Source organism: Ptiloglossa arizonensis, chromosome 2 (assembly GCF_051014685.1).
Source record: "Ptiloglossa arizonensis isolate GNS036 chromosome 2, iyPtiAriz1_principal, whole genome shotgun sequence".
Taxonomy (NCBI): domain Eukaryota; kingdom Metazoa; phylum Arthropoda; class Insecta; order Hymenoptera; family Colletidae; genus Ptiloglossa; species Ptiloglossa arizonensis.
The window spans coordinates 16,399,393-16,418,833 of record NC_135049.1 but is presented as its reverse complement, the minus strand read 5'-3'; the positions used below and the strand labels follow the sequence as shown (position 1 = coordinate 16,418,833).

The following is a 19,441-nucleotide window of genomic DNA, read 5'->3' as shown; positions in this document are numbered from 1 at the left end:
TATATATACATATATTGCATACATTCATTCTTGTAAAATTAACTACAAGGTTTTCCATTACGAAAAGTGATTTTGTCAAAGAAATACGCTGTACACTAATATATTTTTTATCTCGAAGTAAAAGTTGCTTTTTTTCATAATAACATTCAATGGACATTCTAATAAATATTAATTTACTTCACTCTCTTTGTAAATATTTCATATTGTATAGTTAATGAACTTATGGAAAAATATTACAACGAAAGAATGATGGTATTAATATTTCATATTTAATGTTGCATAAGTAGACAATTACTCAGAATTCAAAATATTTATTGAGTAAAACTATGATCATATTTCAGCTAATAACACGTAACTGTATCTTTAAACTGGATAAATGTTTGGAGGAAATTTTGGACAATAATTTGATACTATCAAGAATTTTGTATCAAACGGGTATTTTAGCCAGTGATATTCATAGTGCGAACATCGATAAAAAGGACCGTACTTCTTATCATTTAAAACTTAGAAAAGTCACACGTAAATTATTCATACTTTATTCCATCTCAAAGTGTAATTATAATTTTGACGACATTGAATATTTTCGTTCTGAGGTCAAGAATAATTAAACAAAAATCATTAGAGGGTACGGGTTATCATCAATGTTTTGTTCAAGTTTCTTCTGTTTAAACCGAAGTGGATGCCAAGCGAATGTTCTTCGTTTAAGCGACGATTCAACTTGGTGATCTTGACGACTTAAATCGATGTGTTGTTCTGAGAGTGACCCACTCTCGTTGCGAGGCCTCGCGCGTTCGGACCTCGATCGTGTTGCAATCCTTTGAGCATGCGTCATGCATCGAGGCACCTAAGGGTTACGTATTGTCTACGCCCGGAAATGCAGGGCGCATTTGCGCCGCATTAAACGCATTATCGGTTGAGCATCCATGAATGTACCTCCGACGTCTGACTACCGAAGATCTTGCCACGTGTTTAATTATGTTAGTAAAGCAACCGTGAAGCGAATATTAGCGTGAGAATCGTAACGCTAGATTGCTACTTTAATTTTATGCGTGGCGTTTCGAAAACCGAACATTTTTAGCTCGGACGCATTCAAATAAAGAAAATTAATAATTCCTATACACTGCGTTTTATGAATACGTACTGTGAAACTCAATACGAATAAATACCAATCAAAATCGTTAAAATCAGCTACAACTTTAAAATCTCGAAAAAAAAAATGATTCTGAAAAATATTATTTACCACTAATTGTGTTTGTCACTGGGCACGAAACAATTTCATTCTCGTGGAGGTTTTGTCGTCTCGTTGAAAATAATTTACACGGTGATAGATTATACTTGTCAAAATAATGAAATTGTACATCGATCTAGAACGATTAAGATAGAATCATTGGTAGTTAATAGATCGTCGAAACAAATTGCATCGAGCGATTCACAGAAGTTTATAAATAATGAAGCCGTGACTAAGATCGACCACGTTGCAAGAGGATGTGACCAACAACGCATAACGAGTTTCATTTCCCCGAGCGTAACCGCGTCCACCTTTCAACGAATGACAGAGAAATCGATTCCACTCTCCGATTTATTCTTTCGTGTACCCGGGAAACATACAATGACACCTCTTACGTGGCGATTGCAGAACGAATTTGTTTGTCATATCGACTGCTAGCCTATCGTATCCAATAATATCGAACGTACCCCATGCATTATCGTCTATTATTGGATTCGTGACTAATGACGCAACGCGATGACGAGTGGATCGGAGAATACAGCGTATTTTCGCGTAGCAAACTGTACAGCGGCTTAATTACTAAATTGAATCATTTGGATGGTACGTTTCGCGCCTTCATCCTTTAATCGCTGTAATTCAAGGCTGAGAAAAATTTGAAACGGGCGCGACGAAAATTTACTCGAGGACGTACAAATAAATTACGTTACTCAAAGTGATCGGCAGATCGAATCATTTTTTAAAACGAACCGAGAACTGGAGACAGCGTACCGTGTACTAAATTTAAATAATTTCTTTTTTTTTTTTTTTAATAAAGTTTCACTTCTTCGATGTACACTGATTTTTATTCTCCTTTTGCGCGCCCACCACTTATTATTCGTATCTGTTTGTTACAAATATATTACACTTGTGCTAAGAACAAACGTGGCTTTTTAAAGTAACTCGTAGATGGCGTTCGATGACAGGTCGTCAACTACGAGTTAATTGGTGCGCACTTGGTAGTCATGTTAATATCTGTAGTTAATAGTAATACGTTTCTCCTGCGCCAAAGTTGTATAGAATATGAAATGAAATATCGAGTAAAAACGCAACGCATAAAAGATGAGTATACGTTTACGTCAAAAGGTGAGTTATATAATCAATATGTTAATATACGTAGTTAATAATAATAATAATCATGCGTCCTTTCTGGACCAAAGTCGTATACAATATGAAACGAAATATGAAGTAAAAGATATAATGTATAAAAGGTAAGATAAGTAAACATTTATGCTACAAAGGCGAGTTACAACCACAGATTGCTATTAAACTAATTTAATTAATCATTCGAGATAAGTCATTTTGTTTATCCTGCGTTGTCCTGTTCTCCGTACGTTTGCTTTCAGCCATTCAATGGTTTGTTTTAATATCAGTGTACATCTGAATTTATTTTAACAAATTTTGAATTACAGATGCATCGCATCTCGCGTATTCTTTGTTAGATTAAATAATCTAACTCGCGTTGAACGATCGAGTGTTTACTAAATGAGTTTTTCGAGTAGACGATCTTTCGACCATTTTTTCCTACGTTATTTGTTTTCCCATTGTTCGCTATCTCCTGTTTTATGCTCTTGTTCTTCCTCGGTGGTGTTTCGATGTTACATAAAAAGAAAATACGTTACGTTACAGTTTCCCTCGTTTCGCAACGGGAAGACACCTAGAAATCACCGGTTGAATAATGAGAAATTTTTGCCGCGATGAAAATTATCCTTGAGGATTAGATCAGAGCGCAATTAGAATGTAGGTTGCGCGTGTAATCGTTTGCGTTTCTCGTTCGAAAGTAACACGAGAGTTTCGCGAGCTGATTTGCTGATGACGTTCATATTGTATAGAATCAATCCTCTTCGAGACGTGGAACGATTGATCGCGTGGTTTCAGAGTTTCGTTAGAGCGTTACGTCGTTACGTGGAATAAAAAACCGTTATGCAATTCGTTTCCCTCGTCTTCTGACGCGCACTTACAAAAATAACAGATTTTCTCCGTGGGAAAGTTTCCATCCTGGAGCCGAAATGGCACCATACGGAAAAGACAATCGTTACATTCTACGTTAAAACAAAGTCACGACACTCACGACGTGTAACCAGTGACGAAAATATTCGGACACTGGTGTGTACTTGGATTCGAAGGGTAACGGTATAAAACGAGGAATGTAGATTTCCGTTTTACAGCACATTTTCTTTACGAAAACTCGGCCCACGGAATCACAATAATTCTAACGTTTACAACAGCGCGTTTTCCATTTTGGAAAAAAACCCGATGTAAACTGTCCGTAGAATACATAAATCATCATTCTTTGAATACCGTTCAAATATTTTTGTAACACGATAATTGCGCATTGCTTCGTCCAATGACGATTGCGATTATAAATTGTATAAATTACACGTGTAAATTTTACTAGGAGAAAAAGTAACGAATCTTTTTCATTCTACGATTAATCACACCATACACCGATAAATCCAAGCATACCCCAGTGTCCGAATTCTTTCGTTACTCGTTGTACATTCAATTGCTCGGTTGATCGTTAATTTAAACAAACACGATGTTTCGCAATCGTATCCTTAAAACGCACCGACGAAGTGCACGATAACGGAAACGAAAGTTGGTTACGTGTCCGCCGGATCCTCGGAAACGAAGATCCACCTCGATTCTCGTATCGCGGTTTTGATAAATTATTGCCGCAACAATTACGGCTGTCGGTGTGGATCGTTCTGTGTTCTATTGCGTCGCTACGTCTGCCGTTACAAAAAAAAAAAAAAAAAAAAAAAAAAAAAAAAAAAAAAACAGGAATCGATCGAGAGAGATTCAGAGTTAAATGGAAGCGATTAAAATGGATGAAATTGCGCAAGGAGTCGTGAAACATCGCCGCGGCACGACGGGTGCCATTTCGTTCAGACCGGATCACTCTTAAACAAGCAAGTTGCGTTTTGTCGCCAAGGTCTCGGCTACCTTGGTCTGCGCGGACCTTTTCCTTGCCAGGCACGAACGCCGCTCATAATCCTAGAAATGTTTCTACAAACAATCGTGCACGTGTTACCTCTCGGCGAGATAACACGTTCAAGTATGACTTAAGTGTGTTCGAGTATTGCGTAAATCTCGACGCTGTTTCCTTATACGAGCAAAGGCTGCTGCAACGAAACTATGTGATTGTAGAGCGACCTTCGTTAAACGCGGACTCGCGTAAACCGAGGCTGTGAAATCATTTTTCCTCTTCTTAGACCACCGGGGACAAACTTTCATGCCCGAGGACGTTGCGTTGGTATTCCTCTTCGGTTTTAGGACGAGAGCATCGAAAGATTCCCAAATATTTCCACTGCGTCGATCATCGTTGATCCTTGATCCAGTTCGTACAAACGAAACACACGAGCAGCTGTCCCTTTCTGGAAATAAATTTACTACGTCACGTAACTTGGATTTTAAGCGGGGTTACTTTGTACATATGTGTCAACTTTCATCGCAATCCCTCCAACCGTTTCTTTACAACGCGGTAACAAATAGACACGATTGAATTCTATTTACATAGCGTTTAGAACTTATCCCCGTCGAGAAGGGGTGCGATGATAAATAGTTTATCCCACTCTCCGATACGTACGAAATGGAACAGCGAAGTTTTAATTAAACTCGGTTTTGGATTAACTAGAAACGTACAAGAATTCTAAGAATCTACAATCGTGGGGAAGTTACGATCTTATTTATATAGACACGTTTTTCCGTTCTTCGTATTTTTTTCGATGCATACAATTTGCGGTTCGTGTAATTAATACACTCCAAATCCGATGTAAAATATTGCCAACCACGTGGCGACATTTTCAGAGAACAATGAAGTTCAATTTGACCTTATCGTACCGGTTAACGAAGGCCATCCGAGTATAGAATCAGTCGCGAATATAGATTGAAGTATTATTACCGGTCCATGGATTGACGCCATGCTTCTCTTTCTCTCGTCCTCGTCGAATTGAAATCTGCCCGTGAATTGTCACGAGCAGGTGGTACGCTAGAAAAGCCCCCAGAAAAAATAAAACACCGGGGGGAGGGGGGGGGGGGGGTTTCTGAATGGAGAAACTCGGTCCGTAATCGCACGGAACAGAAGGGACAGGGGGTTTCTCCGGGATACTATGGCGTATATAGACGAAACCATGGGGTAGAAAAATAATAAAGGGAGAACCGTTGGTCGTTATGGTAACCGTCGATCTAGGATTTCATCTGGTCGACTGGAATAGGTGACCCACTGCTCTCTAGGAAATGCGTTTCCAAGTTGTATGCAGAATTCAGTTCCATGCTCGCGAATTACTCGATCTTCTCTTTTTTTTAAACACGTTCGTTAGCAGCGTACAGGGCGATTTACACGAAGTATGGTAGCAAACGTAGTACAATCGTTAAAAGTCACCGAAAATGCTATTCCATTCTTCTTTTCGAATTGCAGAGGCACAAACAATTGCCAATGTATTTCGAATTCTTTAATAATCTCTTCTCTTAGTCGAAAAGGATTCTTCAGAGGTTCAATCTCCTGGATAATTTTTCCCGATAGGACTCCATAAGTAGAAATTAAATAATGAGATATTCTGGCAATGATAGAAATTTCAATGTTTTAAAACATACAGGACCCTTAGATCGGTCACCAATTATATCAGTTCAAACATTGAAACTTTATCTTTCTTTAAAATGGATTTTACAAATTGATACGAGGATTTTTGAACGCCCACCAAGGTGTATTTTGGTTCTGTTCCTCGTAAAGAACTTCAAATGGCGAGAAATGCACAACTGAATGCAGTTCGGCAAAAATGCAACTTCGCTATTGCGTTTATAGTACCAATGCAGATTGGTTTTGGATCGATTTCCGATGCATACTTTCAACTTATTGAGAATACGATACTGTAGTTATGGTGTAACTCGAGTTTGAAAATGTATAAGGTAGAAGTCTCAATTACAGTCACTCTAAGGATCGATCATAACATTATTAAAACCTAGTTTCTTCATTTACCGACCAAGAATATCTATACGTTTTTTTACTATTTATTACTGTTATTTAAAATAATTATAACTTCATCTTTATTGCCGTATTGTCTATTTTGTTAAAAAGAAAATCCTAGTTTTTATTCTTCTAGACAACTTAAAATTTGTTATAATTTTATATCAAATTAATGACGAAGAAAAATTAAACAATATCCTTTTTATTATAATAATTGCTGTTATACCTGTAAGATTTATTCGATATTTGAAGTACAACAGCTTAGGGTGACACTAATTAGGGATCCTTTACCCTATTGTCTTTCATAGACCACCAGTTTTCAAAAACTTTGCAGGTCGCAATGATTCTTTTCGGTGTACGTTTTGGAGTTTTACAAACATTCAATTATCGTCCAAATCGCTTCTGATCGTCACACGGTAATCATTTTTCGATAATTATCCTTACGATCGTTTCTGAATGGGGCTACTTGCTGTTTCGAATCTTAAGCAACGAGCACACTTTTAACCATCTCAGTTGTCGATGGCGGTACGTGGTTGTCCAATCTTTTCACCTTCTCTATTGTGGCCAGGTGTCGAGAAACTGACATGGTGGCAATTCCTAAGTTTACCACAAGACCTTGAGTCGTTGTTTGTGGCTTAGCTTCCACTGTGGCTCTTAACCCTAATGCATTCTTCCGTTCGCTCGTACTCTCGAGTTACTCAAAGGAACTCTTGTTTCGAATTTTATAATACAACGATAGAAGCAAAGAAACACAGAAACCTATCTATTGCAATAGTTTTTATCGTTACTGCTGCAATTATTGTAGAACATAATTGAAAGACTGCTTCGTCGAAACACTGCTTCGTGGCCGAGACGTATCTACAACGCGATTCGATTTCGAAAAACAGAACATTCTTTTTTATTTTCGTTCGTAGCAGATGTTCATATAACTGGAGTAACCCTCGACAGTAGTTTAGATAATAGAAGTCCAGTGAAAGCTTGTCAAATCAGGCATTAACGAAAATTTCGTTTCGAACTCGACGGAGTTCAGATAAATGAGATTCTACTGTAGTATTAGGAAATTCACCAGGAGGACGACTAAGATGCACCGGAGCTGCATCGTGCATGAGTCACGTCTTACCACGTATTTCCAGTCGAAACGTCTTCTACTAATATATGGAGTACCCTCTCGAAAAACTGTCTGTAATTATTGTCATTAAGCGTAGATGAAAGAAAAATTGGTCCAATAAGGAACTCCTCAATAATGTCAGCCCACACGTTACAGTGTAACGATTACATGAAAAGTGATACCAACGTCGAAACGTAGTAATAGCACGATGGATTTTCATACACCCACTGATGATAATTTGCCACGGTATCTCGCATAAATATTTCCTCCGTCGTGAACATTTTTTACGATTGGAAATTCGGAAGAATGCGCCGTTGCGTGTACGAGCGAGCAAAAATTAATCGCAGGGGGATAATCCGTTGCCAAGAGGACTTGTACTCGTTGTACGTGATAGGTGTACGAAAGATTCTTTCGCAGAATCCTCTGTACGATAGAGAAGGAAAAATCTCGTATGCCTGCAGCAATCTGTCACGTGCTGAATCTTGGATTTTCTTCGACTCTTGTAATCGCTTGCTTTTCAGTCGCAGATGTTCGAAGCTGTACGTTTCGTCTTCGATTAATCGTATCGGATAAGAAAGATCCAGTTTCTTCGTTGCAAATTGACGACAGACCGAACTGAACGTAGTTTTAACAGGAAATCATCGTTAACTTCTAAACGCATATGGTTGTGGAACTGCAACATATTTGTTTCTCGTTTACGTGGATGTTAATAGGTACCAGCTACTTAATTTGTCTCTCAGCCAATATCTACTTATCGTAGCGAATGAAACGATTGCTTCCAATTTTATGTGCAATTTTCGAGGAAAAACTTAGCATTCAAAAGTTAAGGAAAAGTTTTTCGATAGAACCGCTGAGCTCCCCTGCAGTTCTCCTTAGCTCACTCTCACAGGTAATGGATATCTGATCATTCGATATTGGAATCAGTTGCTGCCATCTTGATAAACACTATCTTAACTCTAAAACGCTTAGTCAGAGACCGATACGTTTCAAATTCAATACGATGTGCATCGATTAAACTTGTCAAGCACTCTTATCAAACTCCGTGGTAAACAGAAAAGATTTACAACTTGGAAACTTGGAGTTTTTCTCATCCCTGCGACGAGTTTCTATTCTTACTGCGCTCGTAAAGTTTCCCACTTACTTCCGAAACACCCGGTAAAGTGACTAGGTCACGATCGATTTATCTAAAAAATTAAAAAAAATACAAAAACAGTATTTGAACAGAAATTTTGTATGCCGCGAACTTTTACAAACGTAATTAGAGAATTTCCGCGTGCAACGAGTTTTCGAATCTCAGCATCGAAAGAATTCGAAACACGTAAATCCAAATATCAATCAATCTTTGTATTAACCTCTTCGGGAACGAATTTCGTTTACATTGAATAAAAATTCAATCGTCGTGAAGAAATTCGATTACGAACGTTCGTAACTGCCAGAAATCGTTTATTGTTTACAGGCTGTGTAATATTTTGCTTCGTTTTGATCTTTTCTCCGAGGTGGCTCCCATCAGAGTTCAAAACTTAACATCATCAGTTTCGTCGGAAGTCGATCTCGTTGCTCGGAACCGATACGAAACGAAGTTTCACGATTGGGACGTGTCCCAACGACTAACCGTCGATTAAAACGTTATTCGATTTGCAACGAACGACTTTCGAAATCGGGACGATTCTTAATTCGTTTACATCGTTGTAGATAACGCGTGGGGTCGGGCACGGGTCGCAGTTGGTGCTCACTGAATATTTTTCGCCCGTTACGTGGTCTTCCGTGAAACATCGTTCAATTTGATTAGATAGACTGCGTTTTCCGGTGAGGCGTGAAAATTTCTGGAAGGCTCGAAATCCTCTGTGCTTTGGGCTCCGAAGCGGTAATGATTCAATCGGACAGTTAACGTGCTAAACGTTTACGAACGCGCTCGGCTGGTGTGTTAACGTCGGCAAGTTTGTCAGAAGTTGGCACGGAGTACACACGTTACGTGACAAAAATTTCCTATCGACCGAGCTTCCTCTTGTCACGTGAAACCGAAGATCTATCGCTTTGCCGTGAAGATCGGTCTGTAGTTAAGTATCGAGCCATTTCGTAAGTCTTCGTGTATTTTTGTTTCGGTAGACTGTACACGAGGAAGGAACAGATAACGATAAAATCCTACGCAAGAAAGTGACCAAGGAATATGGAGTATAATTTTTCTTCTTCGAGAAAAGCGATTTTGAATCGTCGTATATCGAGAAGACGGCTGTTTATAACGGACTGCTTAAAAAATTAGAGTTCTGCTTCTTGTGTATTCCAGAGTACCGAACAGAATTAATACGAAGGTAAATAAACGATTAAATCTGTCTGGTCGAAAAGGTCGAGTACTTCAAGGAGAAAGAATTATCGATCTTTGTTCGTGTGATAGTACGAGTAAGTAGAATGTGGACAGTGTCGAGTAATTTTTTAGTCTCAAACTTTACGAAGGTTGGCTGAAACATCCGACCAAACGCAACTCGCAGTTTCTTTTGGAATCGATCTTCCTTTCTTCCCGGAATACTTGCGTAACCCAGAAATATTTAAAGACGGTTTGTTTTCGAAAACAATTTTACTTCATATTTTCGATTTGTTTTCTTACGAAGAATAACCGTAACCGTGGAGTTTATACCACCAGTTACCATATACATACATGTGAGGAAAAATATTAAGCGACCACAGAGTGGTAATCTTCTAAAACGAGTTTCTTCTATTAATTAATCAATACTTACGAATTTATTATCAGCCGAAGTGTGTCTCGATAGCTTTCATACGCTACTGCCGATGAATGATAAATCTTCGAATTTATGATTCAGTGTCCAGCACTTGTTATTAGGTTCAAGGAACCATCGGTATATTTTCTCTACGTTTATCAATTTCCTCGAGGAACTGATCAAGATCTGTAAACAAATAATTCATAAGATGGACTCCACTGTTCTAAGAACCACTCTCCAATAAGATGGCTCCACTGAATAAGACAGACGAGGAGTTCGATTCTTTGAGAATTTACATTTTGTAAGAACGAAGTGCTACAATAATTCTCATCCACTGAATAATGATCGAACAGAATTATCGATCGTAAGAAAATTCTCCAAAGAACCGCGTTGACTCTTTCGCACGGTGCTAAAGACTTCGATGCATGGACGATGTGGAATATTCTCGTTGGTGAGGTGACGATTGTATCAAAAGATCGGCAATAATCCGGCGAAACAAAGCATCGGTTTCCGATCCAAAGGCTAATCGAGTGCGAAACGAGTTCGATCGTAAACGTAAACGGTTCTAGCTGGCGGCGCTCGTCCCAATTTCATTTTTCTTTCTTCTCCGCTTGCCGTTTCGGTACGGTGCACCCTTTATGGTTCGTGGCACGAAAACGCCAATCGGCGATCGAGTGCCGCGAAAACTCCTTATCACGTGATGTTCCGTGCATCGGGGTCGTGCAAACTCTCAAACAGTGCATCGCACTCGCGCTAACGTTTCGCTAACAGCATTACGACGGAGCGGCTGTTTCTCACTCCGTAATGCGTGACGCAACGACCTAAATTGAGTTCCACGAAGTGCGAGGAACGTTCGACAAATATTCGGGAAAAATACGTACCGTGAATTCACGAGCCGAGGAAACTAAAATTTCGTCGCCGGGCGAGTCCCGGCGGAAAGTCGAAACATCGACGGACAGTTCAAACCTTTCATTGTTTACGAGAACATTGTTCGATGGTTCGTACACGTCGAAGGAAATGAATTCTTAGACAGAGTGTTCTGTAACACCGGAAATCGCTTTGAGGATAGATTTCACGCATGAAGACAATGAAAAGAATTTATATGAACGGGTACGTTTGTATCGTTATTCGACTAGGTACAATTACCCATAAATCTTTTGTTTTCGATTTGTAGCGAGTTTTGCGTTTAATTATATTTCGACGGGTGAAAACAATTGTACAGAATGTTGACTGAAAATATCAAAATAGAAGAACAAAGCTTCCAGCAGGTCTGAGCAATATCTGAAGAGTTACTGGATTGAATTTATTGTGAAACTTGTCGGACAACCTAATATTGTACAAGCTAGTCCATAATTCGTGGTATAAATGGCGTCGCAGACATCGTTTTAGAGAAAAGTGAATTTGAAAATTAGTCGAGAACACTTGCATCTAATTTCTCCAGGGACTTTGTGATCGTTTCTGTACACGATACAATATCAAGGTCGGTAGTGTAGTTAGGTAATGCCGGTAGTCGGTAGTTAGGTGCACGTGTACTCGATTCATTTTCAAATATATTTTTAAGTAACTTTTTTATATATTTTTAGTGTCACTTTGAGCCGTAAAATCTTCCCGACCTCATTTGTACCATGAATTACGGACCACCTTGTATATTAAGCTTTCTTTTTAAGATGATTAATGGACAGATCAAATGTTCACCCTTGTTAAGCCTCGTTAACTTTCACGTGCCATGTAAACACTTCAGGAGAAGTACAATTTTCCGTTGTTAAATGCATGAAAGTAAGTACGGGTTATACAATCTCGCATATTATATCCTCTGCTAATAATTGTACAACAAATTTGAATTCTTCTGTTGGTTCTGAACAAACATTCACTTCTCATGCGTTATTACAAGTTTTGTATTCAATGTATCATTTTAAGTAATTAAATGTATCGAATAATATTATCCGTGCTGCAGAATATACCACGCAAGAAATGATTATTAAAAACCGAGATTGCCATTCAGAATTGAATCATAGCGTGAAACATTTCACAACGAACAAAAAAGAACTTAACTGTTCGATCGAATGATAGAAAATTAGCCACCAATAAATTCCTACACGCTGATTTCATTCGTCGTAAATTATTCGAAAAAATTATGCCTTAAACAGGCATAATTGTTACAATCTATTACGGCCAATTATGTATATTAATTACCTATTACTAATTTCGAACGCAATAAGAACACACAGTTCTCGCACAGAATTTTTTCACCTTTAATTTGCCGTGAAAAGGTTAAGAGAGGAAAATGAAGAGCAAAAATGTGGATGAAATACCGGAGCAAGCGACCTCGACGCGCGCGGAAATATTAATGCGCGGTAGTTCTCGCAAAGAAACTCGGAGCTTTTGCGAATTGCGTGCTTCGCGTGATTCGCAAGTCGTTCGACGCTGACACGCTTTCATTACTTTGAATCCTGTAACGCCAGCGTGAACCGTTCTCGATGAAAGTCACCCCTCTGTTACGCGACCATTACCTCCCTCGGGGTAAGGAAATTGCGCATCCGTGATAAAGAGTAAAGTTGACGCGGATTCGGACGCGTTCCTGAGCTTTTTCTTCTTGAGACGTTTGGGAAGGTTCAGCGGTTCGCTAAACCGGAAGCGCAACCTTTGTGCGTTACTCTCAGGCCGGTAAAAATCGCTGACGAAACTCACTGATCAATGATTTCACGGTTTTGGGGTGCTTAAAATCAAAGGTAATCTGGCGTGTCCGAATAACCATAACTTGCATCCAAGTGTGCACCTCCGAGGGAGGATCCCCATTAGCAAGATGGGTATTTAGGTAACCACTTCTTGGAATTTTTGTTTAACAAAAAATTTCAGAAATACAAGGTTAGTCTGGATTCCTTTCACGCATCGTAATAAATATCTTCGATGTTCCGAGCTGTGATACATCTGTTTCCCTGAAAACATTTAAAATCCGCATGAATTTTTTTCGAATTTGAAAATAAAATTTTAGAAATGTATGTTTAAATGGTTAATATTTAAGAAAATATAATACCTTAGGAGATACGAGATATTCTTGGTCTTTTTACACTTTTGACAACTGTCGGATGGAAAATGTTTTCTCTCAAAAAACGAGTGATGAATTTTAAATTTAAATTTGATACCAAAGGGGGCTGAAAAAGATCGAGTCTCGGAAAGTAAATAGATTTTCACCCCAAAGCCAACGGAAGGGTAGTCGTAAACACATAGTAAATGAAATAAATGTACCTCCAGCGTCAAAAACGTATTAAAGAGAAAACCTCTTTACTTGGATTTTTAGAGCAAATAATTTTGTGCTACAAAAACTTACACTCCACAAATCTTTTATTTTTAATATAGATATTAAATGGGTGGAATGTCGATAATTACTTACATTCCTCTGTATTTTCAAACAAGGGCGTGCAATAGGTTCGTTTAAAAATTTTAGATTCGTTGGTCTTCAATTATCAAATTTCCATCTAAAAAAAAAAGCTGCTCAGTAAATCGATGGTAGAGTGTACTTCATACGTTACGATAAAATCCTTATATTACTCCTAAATCGTTTCTCCTGTTTAAAAGAGATCGTAGAATCCTCCTTTTTTACTTATATAACTCCTGAATCGATTTTCAAATTTCCGCTGAAAAGAAATCATAGTATCCTCCGAGATGACGTCGAATCAATTCAATTTTTTACTTATGTTCACGAAAGGGACAACGGATACTCGTAAACTAAATGTTTTCCTCGCATCTCCGATTAGAATCCGTAAAATGGTAAGAACCGTGACGAAGTTTGTTCGTTGGCCATAGTTCCTTACAGATATAGAGACACGCGATGTCCTGAGTTCACAATCCATTAGCGAAAGGTTAGAAGCGATAGGAGAGATCCACGTTCATTCAATTTTGATCAAGCATCGATTACTCCTGTACTCGATCTACGTGATAGAAGCGATGTTTCCTCCTTTCGTTTCTAATCCGCGAACCGCCTAGCCCTCTTTTCCTGCTATGGAGGTTCTATTTTCATCCACGACGCCGAAGAGTCGTGGATTTTACTAGGTCACTGGGGAACGGATACACAGGACGCGAGCCTCAGCTTGTACACCAGCTTGCACATTTATGCTCGTTAAATCAATCTAACTTATTTCCCGCGCCACATCCCATTTCTCTCGTGTACAACTCGCATGTGAGTTGTGACAGAATTAGATTCAACGATAGATGGGAAACCCTTCTCCGTCATCCTTCGACCTTGAGTTATCAGCTCGTATTCCAATCTCATAGAAAATTCGAGACCACGCCTGCCAAGGCTGGTTCGACCTTGGTACACGATGAAAAATTGTATACCTTGGTTTGTAATCAAATAATATAGCCCGTTACCCAGGATCTAACGTTTAACAAAGTCCAGAAATAGTTTCGAGTTTAGCTATTTTAAGTCGTGCTGTTTGAAAGTCCAAAAAATTGGAGCGAATTCAAAATTCGGTTAGGGAGGTATTTCTAAATCGGACGTTTAACTTTCCAAACATTTCGAGGATCGTGACTGTAAAATTACATTTGTCCTTGCGAAAGGTCCATTTTCGTCTTCCAGAGGAATTTTTCGAGGTTCAGTTCCATTGATAATAAGTACTTTTTTCGAGAGATCTCTGTCAGGATAATCTTTTAAAAACATTAGGTATTATTGTCCTTATTTTCTATGTCAAAGTAATTGTAATAATAAATATAATTTAATCAAATATAACGTACTTTGAATAAACATTTCAACCCTTAATTTGGGTGTTCTTCGATATACCAAGTGTGATTGTTTATATGGATAATTAAATTGTACAATTGCATCGATCAATTGATATTGATATTAATTCATTATAGTATGCAAGTACTACTCGTTTCCATCTTAGGCAAATATCAATTTTAAGTTCTAAAATTTCTCTGCAATACTCACAGGCCTAACTTCCGGAGTTATAATAAACTCATTCCCAGTGTATCTACATTTCACACACTGCATCCATTCTTCTCCTCTTTTGTCTTCGCTGTAATTCACATTGCAAAAGAGGCATACAACATCCTCCTCGGCAGATTTTCATACTTCAAATTACATTCATGTTTGGTATTCCGAATTAACAACACAGCATTGTAATCTAAAATTTCACCACGTCATACTTTTGTATTCTCACAATAATCACGAAATATGATACTGAAACGTAGAGTTGATACACAAATTACCAGATTAAACAATTTACCTCGGTATTTTTCAAAACCAATTCGTCCATAAATGTCAATGGTGAACGGGTCACTCCCTCCTATTATATACGGTGTTAGAAATTAGAAAACGTTGGTAATTTTTTAGATACTTTGGTCTTCTAAATTATCAACAGTATTCGAAATATACTATTTTTCCAGTATAAACAAAAAATTGGCGGATTCTCGTTAAAGAATTTTATGTTTCAATATTTTCGTCGAGCGACGCGCAATAAAGTAATACCAAAGCATCACTTCGATACGTTTTAAACGAAAAACTTCGCTACGATTTACGAGTACAATTTCGCGATACAGGTGATGAATCGACGCGTTTCGGAAGCGTCGAACTTTCAGCTTAATGCGAAAAGGAAAGTCAGAAGCGAGCCAGAGAGGGTAGATGAAAGAGAATCGATCGAATGCATAAACTATCGGGCGCGGCAAGCGACGAATGGAGAACGGAGAAGAAATGTTCGAATAAACGACTCGCTGTCAATCCTAACAGCAGGTTACTAGTGGACAGATTGGAATACCTCCTCGCCGATGTCGCGGATCGGAAAATTTATTTTCATCGCGTTCCAGCGTGTCGCGCGCTTGTAATTCTTCTTCCGTTGGCATTGCAGCGCGTTTGTTCTGACCATCTGTGCTTTTCAGGATTCACAGCATCGAATTTCTGCAGTAACTAAATTCGATTTATTTCCAACCTGTTCCAGACGACTTCTCTATCGACAGTTTTTTCATTCCTGCAAAAAAAAGAAACGCTCTCAATTATTTCGATCCTACACAGCGTTATCGTAGGGTACATCCACGGGAGATTTTAAAAACGTTTAAAAATCGAATACTTCTGAAATTGCCAAGTATTAAAATGATCGATGTGGGTAATGTATTTTGTAACAGGATACGTTTATAAATAACCGTGGAAACAGGAAAATAGAATTATAGGCTGTGATTCATTTTACCCTCGCCACCGCGATTGAATAGAAATGATATTCTTTCGATCAATTGATCTGTGATAATTATATTTATCGAAAAAATTCCTTCATCGAACGGAAACAAATTCTCGTCGCCGCTCGTGAAGCTAGTGGGGGTTCAAAGATACTTTTGTTATGCAATGAATGGCGCTATTGCGATCGACTGGATTTGAATCATATTTACATGTCATTAAAACTTTGTTTACAAGAATGATGTAATATCCCCTTAAATAACAGTATTCCTTGCAACTACTTAAACAAGTTTCCCGACCACCCTAGAAATTAAAGTGTCCATTATTGACGAAAGTTTGCAAAGTTACGATTTAAAATTCACCGACACTTTCGTTACAACAATGCACCACTGATCATTTGTGTATTTGATACAAGGTTCGAGAAATACTTGATACAACCGGTACGTCTCTTCCGTTTGTCTATCCCTACCCGAATTGCCCTATTAAACAAAAGAATTAAATTCGTCACGACAGACGCCATTGTTTTATCGATGAGTAAAACGGAAGTGAGCAATGAGTAACAGGAATCCACGAATTACGCATTGTCTGGCACGGTTCAATGATAAAACAAAACACCCGTGCGGATTAATACCGATGCGAAACGAAAGGGAGAAAAGTGTGTCGCGCGCGGAATTATCAACTGCAACCGCAACAACGTGTTTGCAGAGGATGTGAAACCGTGTCGTCGTAAAAGCACGACAAGGTCGTCGATAATTTTCAATCCTACGGACGGAATCGCTTTGTACATTCGTTACTCTGGATACGTGGTTAATTAGTCGAGACGAGATGCGATTTTGCGCAACGATACGATTTTATTGATGTCATCCGCGGGTGATTTTCCAGGGAACGAAACACATTGTGCGAATCCAATGTAACGATGTACATATAGTCCTCAATTATAGAATTTTGATTACAATGTATATACGATCAGAGTGTCGTACACTTATAGACGATTAGGTGGTTAAAACAAACCACCTAACGATCTTTTTTAACGCGCAATTCGAACGATTTGAAGAAGAGAGAATACGTTGCAAATTACATTTCTTCTCGCTATTATTTTCTTCCGAGAGTTTTCGAAATTACTCATATTTTTTTTTATATAAAACTACACGTGTGTTTTATTTTCGCGCACGTTGTACCCGGTACGAATCCGTTTAAAAAAAAATAAGTTTGCACCTAATTTTTAATTCAAATTCCTTTTCAGTGTACAATGTACCTTGAGAGTTGATTTCATGTACGTTACATATTTCATTTTTATGTATATAAATAAACTATTCAAACTTTTCTTTGTTAAATTTCGTCAGTTACTCGTAATCTCGTAATATTACGTTTTCTGCTAAAAGTAACATCTGTTCCACACTCCAACTTCCATATTATATTTTTCGCATTAATTTAAGATATTTCTCGAAAATTCCTATCGATTTTGATACTTCTATCGATTATCCTTCTATGAAATTTGATCCAAAAATTTCCCTCCTTGGCAATGAAAAAATTGGACTTCTCTCTTACTTTGAACCACTGTGCGACGCAACCGCGATTCGCAATCCTCGCACGTGCGAGCGCGAAAGAAAAATCTACCGATGCACCTGCCGTGCAGGCTACGCGGCCACGAAAGAAACTGCGGGATCGTGACGAATCGTCGAAGGATCTATGCGTTAAATTCACGGACGTATCCATTGTGTCCTTGGTGTCACGACAAACTCGCGAAAGGACGATTCGCGAGCGGCTGTGGTTTGCGTTTCTCGAAGGTTGTCGCGTCGCAATGTTTACACACACATTGGGAAACGCCTGAAACTCGGCTGTAAGAAAATAACGTAGAACAAGCGTTCTCGTTTCTTTTCTTTTTTTCCTCTCGCGTTCCGCGAAGTCTCAGGCCTCGAACGACTATGTAACCACTCCGCGATGCGACGATCGTCGTCGATTTGATCTGTAAACACAGGAAAGTTTCAGTATTAATCGACGAGTCTTCTGTAAATGAAGCACGATTTATACTTGGTAATCGTATCGTGTACGCACAATATGCGATATCGATGACAACGATACCGTCTCGCTATACGTGTCAGGGAAATCCGTTACATCGCTGACAGAACACTATGTCCTTGCATGTTGCCTAATTAACAAATGAGAACTCGATTCCAACAGTTGACCAGGGTGGAGGAGGAGGAGGAGGAAGAGTGTCAATTAGCCCGACATTCTTGCACGTCCGTCAAACGCTTCTAACCACTGAAAATGGCGCAGCATCTACGGTACAACTACGACCAATTCGCACCGGCAATATTAATAAGTTGTCGATTAGCATAAATCTGTAATTCCGGTCATCCTGCTAGTCTAGTTCCCTACATGGCAACGCGACAGACCGAGGCGTCGTTGGGAGTACTCGGTTTGCATTTAATATCCTATCAGAATCCTCTTGATCCTCGATCGTGGATTGTATTCAGCGCTAGCTCTAACACGATTAAAAAGTTTTCAAAGATTTCAAGCATCGGTCGTTGTAATGTACGGTAGAACCTTCGTTACGCGAGTTTTCCATTATATAAACATTTTTTTACGTGAAAATTCTACTATACAAACAATATATTTCCTGTTACAATACAATACTGTGTGGAAACACAGTGTTCGTTTTTTTTCGTAGAAATCTACTATCGAGATGAAATCAATGATAGCACTGACAACTGTACCGCTTCGTTTCGAAGTATTTGTAGCTCTGGATAAAAGGCTTAGATGATTCGAGGCCATCGCGAGGAGTTATGCGACTTAGCTGTCAACATAATTCGAGATCCGTTGGTTTGATTTCTTTAATTTCGTTAGGACAAGAAGGATCGAATAATATTGTTTCTCTTTTCTATTCTACGCGTGAAGTTGTGTGTCAACAAACAAATTGTATTTACGTTACTTCATTTTGTCTCGAGTGTCACTTCTATTATGTGAAAATTCTCTTATGCAAACACGCCAATTAACCCATGTAACGGAGATTCTATTGTACGTTACGAGAGCCTATATTTTTCAAGAAATTACATTTCACGTTACTTTTCAATTCCATCGATACAGTTTCAAACTTTAATTCACCACAAGAATAATGCAGCTCCGAAGGTACCTTAAAAATGACATATCTAAATCAGTACAGTTATATTCATTTATTTTTTACAAAATGTAAAAGTACACCGTTTGTGTCCGATGCTAAGGGCGA

The 19,441-nt window shown here is 38.6% G+C and overlaps 2 long non-coding RNA genes across 13 annotated transcripts in view; one reads left to right on the top strand and one right to left on the bottom strand.

The window, feature by feature from the left end:
- The first annotated feature begins 151 nt into the window (after window positions 1–151).
- On the top strand, window positions 152–1,221 carry LOC143143353 (uncharacterized). Its single transcript, XR_012991104.1, has 2 exons — window positions 152–252; window positions 342–1,221. It is a non-coding gene; the product is annotated as an uncharacterized LOC143143353 (long non-coding RNA).
- A 340-nt stretch (window positions 1,222–1,561) lies between these two features.
- LOC143143355 (uncharacterized) overlaps window positions 1,562–19,441 on the bottom strand; it is a 30,581-nt gene continuing 12,701 nt past the window's right edge. The window contains exons 2-12 of one of the 12 annotated variants that reach the window (XR_012991113.1): window positions 19,270–19,348; window positions 18,271–18,700; window positions 17,471–18,181; window positions 15,806–16,015; window positions 15,278–15,337; window positions 14,980–15,175; window positions 13,602–14,696; window positions 13,299–13,528; window positions 13,087–13,204; window positions 10,349–12,988; window positions 10,144–10,238 (exon numbers count right to left, since the gene is read on the bottom strand). This is a non-coding gene — a long non-coding RNA (uncharacterized LOC143143355). Of the gene's footprint in view, window positions 4,642–10,070; window positions 12,989–13,086; window positions 13,205–13,298; window positions 13,529–13,601; window positions 14,697–14,783; window positions 17,393–17,470; window positions 18,182–18,270; window positions 18,701–19,269; window positions 19,349–19,441 lie in introns of those variants that run through there. The other 11 variants (XR_012991109.1, XR_012991108.1, XR_012991110.1 and 8 more) reach the window with 11 other exon arrangements.